Raw genomic sequence first — 3,899 nt, 5'->3', positions numbered from 1 at the left:
TAGTTTAGCCATTTTATTTCCATTAAGTTAAATTTTTGTGTGAAATAATAAAATTTACTTGTTTCAGTAAAAAAATCCTAAACTGAAAGCAGTTAGGAAAAGTTCATTAACTAGAATAAGGCATGGAATATTACTAATACTGTTTTCTTCACTTGGTATAAGAATTTACTACTGAACAAGAAAATTTTATTCACTGATAACAAAGCATTCGTAAAAATAAACAAAACCTGAACTAAAACCAAGTTTCCTCAAATTTAGTAAAATTTCTTAAAAAATTATAAAATATATAAAATTGTATTTAAAAACGAAGATATGCAGTTCTAATTTTGTAGTAAAAGGTTTACAAAAAAAATGTAAGATTTGTCCAAATGAATGAAAGAAGTTCAATAAAATCAGTCCATATATGAATTAAATTCAGTTAAATTTTTTCATTCTGTAGTGTAGTGGTACATAAATATAGGAAAATGTTAACTAATATATGTAATGCATTCTACCTAATTTCTGCGAAAATCACATCGTTCAAAAATATAAAAATGTCTTTGGCGCTATACGAAGTTCAACTTTCTTCACAATAAGTTCGTTTTAACTTAAAGAAGGGGTCACTTTTTCTGGGTGTACCATATCATTAATAATAGGTATATAAAATAAAATGTCGTCCTGGCTGCCTTACGGTAACTGATTCGTCGACACAGGTTCCGTTACAAAATTTGCTAAATCATAAAGCTAATATTTAAATATAGAGTTACATATAGTAGAGTGTCAAGGTAATTACACGTACAGAAATAATATGATCACTTCAAACATTTTTCAAGAACAAAATTTTATTTTAGGCTAAGAAGTTTCCGAACCGCCCTCGTATTACAAACGCTGGCATCATGCCGATATCACAAAAATAAGTACAGATTTTTCGACAAATTAAAGAAGATTTATTAGACATAATTAATTTTTTTTCGCTTGTTAAAGACAATTTTGTGGTTTGAAAAAAAAAAAAAAAAAAACAAAAAATGTAGTTCAAAATTGCAAGAAAGTCTTCAGTGACATACGAAGTCCATGATAGATCCAGTTGTAGTAAAATGTACAAATTTAAAGAAATAATGAACTATTTTATGAGAAATACGAATTTAATGCTTCATTTGTATATAATTTTTCCCCGTTTTTTAGTTCATTTAACTAACGTACGCAAAAATATATTGGAGTAAAGGAAATTTTTCCAAGCATAATAATTCCATGAACTAACTAAGTTAAATTGGATTTAGTGAAATAGAGAGTTCATTTTTTTGATTGTAGGCAAACGAAACTCTCCTCACCCAGGGAAGGAATATGATAACTTCAAGCATGTTTCAACAGCAAAGTGTTATTATGGGACGATGAATATGTAACATGTTTTTCGCAACCATGTTATGTTCTCGACCATTATATATCTGATTTAGAAAATCATTTGATGTTTGGCGAGAAAACAAAATTTTTGTAACAAAAATGTTCCATGTTCACAGTCCAAAAATAACAGTTTGCTCTTGAAACATGTTTGAGGTGATTATATTACTTTTCTGCACCCTTGTAGCGTATTTTCTTGAAGAGAAACTAACCTTGAATTTATAACAAGCGTTGAAGCAATTTTCCTAATATTTTTTATTTGTTTCTATCGTCCAAAAAACACTTTTGTTTAAAATTTCCTTTTTCTGAAAACAAAACTTTTCTTTCAGTGTATAGGGTAAAAAACATATTCTCGTTCCTTGCCTAATCTTCTTCGAGTATTGCCAAATCAGTAAAAATATATCCGCTTGAATGAGAGTGAATTTCTAGTCACTGTGCATATTTGTCATATGAGAACAGAGTCATGAACATTAGCCGTTTGTTGTAAATTAATTTGTATCCTGTTTTATTACCGCATTTAAATAATTAACTTTTTGTTGTTGTTTCATGAGAGTATCTGAATGTGTACATTGTGAGAGTTTGCCATCATCGATTGTTAGACAGTCTGTTTCCTTGTTTTTTTCACGACTTTGGCAAAATGTGCGCTTATCCTGTCCGAAAGGTGGGGAACATTTTTGCTTAATGACTATAAAATTATCTTAATGTCACCAAATAAATGTTGTGGTGGAAATATGCAAAATTTCATTTTAACAAAATGTCTAATGGCCAACTTAATAAAATGTAAAATAATCTCTTCGTCGGAGTTTGAAATTGAAACAATTTGAATGCAAATGTTTCGCAGCCTTCACTAGTGCAAATTAAGCGAGTATGCAGACCGATAAGAAATGGATTCAAATCCATTGACAGCAAAGAATTTACTTAAATTAACTTAATTAACTTTTTTTCCATGTGTCATAGTTAATAATTTCAAGTTTTAATCAATATTCGAACATTTCATTTGGAAACAACAACAGTCATAATTACAACTAGATCGACTATTAAAAAGATGCGTTAATTAGGTTAATATCGAGACTGTAGTGCATTGTACTTTCGGACTATGTTATGGACATTTGAAGTCATACATTTAATATTAGAATTTCAAGTGATTTTGATGGAACATATACCTATTTCAAAAGAATCGATTAAAATGATACGGAATCCGAAGTTAAATTTGTAACATAAGAGTTTAGATTTGCTGGAAAATTGTTTGTTTAAATTCTAGACGAAGTCGTCTGTCTAAGCGTTCAAGGAAATCGAATGATAATATTACTTTTGGTATAATTGCAGGTATAAGTTCTGTTAATTTATAGAGTGAATGGTTGTTGATCGAAATGGATAATTTTAATTAGTCCATATGGGGGCTATATAACATAAAAGTGAAAATCGATATATTCATTATAGTTAGTATCCATCGTATACTCAAAATAAATTACTATTTCTATTGTCGAAACGGGAGACTGGTCTATAAATGAGTTATATCGAAACTTCTATCGACATAATTTATATTTGGAATAGCTCCTTTGGTTTCTAAAATACCTCTTTTATTTCAAGAAGTCATCATCCATCGGGACCATCGGGAGATCGGTCTGTAAGGGAAATATATTAAAACACGATCCAATATATACCAAACTTGGCATGGCTATATGAACTATATATACCAAATACCACTAGATTGCAAATTTCAATTAAATCGGGTGGAATTTGTGCCTCCATGTCCTCAAGAAGTCAACCCGGAAGATCGGGTTGGCATCGGTCTATATAACAAACTTGGCATGGCTACATGGACTTTATGTACCAAATACCACTAGATTGCAAATTTCAATCAAATCGGGTGGAATTTGTGGCTTCCATGTCCTCAAGAAGTCAACCTGAAAGATCGGTCTATATGGGGGCTATATAAAAACATGATCTGATCGGTCGGTTTATATGAAAGATATACCAAGTTTCCTTCGGAAGTTAACATGATTTAAATACATTGCACAAATCTTATTTGTACTCTTTGTGCAATCTTGCAGAAAAACTTTGTTCTTCGTGGTAATATGAATCTATATTGAACCAAAAATATGTTTGGAAGCTACACCTAGATCTGAACCGATTTTTAACATATTCGGCATACATAGCAAGAATGGTTATTGTACTCTCTGTGCAAAATTTCAAGCAAATTGGAGTGAAATTTTTGACCTATGAGTGTAAATCAGTAAGAGGAAAATTCCCAAATGTTTTCTCTATAAGGAGTTAGCATAAAGAACCCAAAATTGTGTTATCTCTCCCTGCCAGTTCTATACTAAAGGCTGTGGAAAGATTCATTCGCCCGAATCGAAACATGTACAGTCCAGGCGTGTATAGGTTTGTATCTGGCGTTTTCTTTTCAATGACCCTATTAATCATGTTCCTTAATCTAAACCTGTCCATAAGGCTCAATTAATAATTGTAAAATTAAATATAATGCATTTGGACGTTAATTGCCTGTTTCGGTAACAGGCTAA

The sequence above is a fragment of the Haematobia irritans genome, chromosome 2 (assembly GCF_050003625.1).
Source record: "Haematobia irritans isolate KBUSLIRL chromosome 2, ASM5000362v1, whole genome shotgun sequence".
Lineage (NCBI taxonomy): Eukaryota > Metazoa > Arthropoda > Insecta > Diptera > Muscidae > Haematobia > Haematobia irritans.
The sequence above is the reverse complement of the archived record's forward strand: the minus strand, read 5'-3'. Positions refer to the sequence as shown.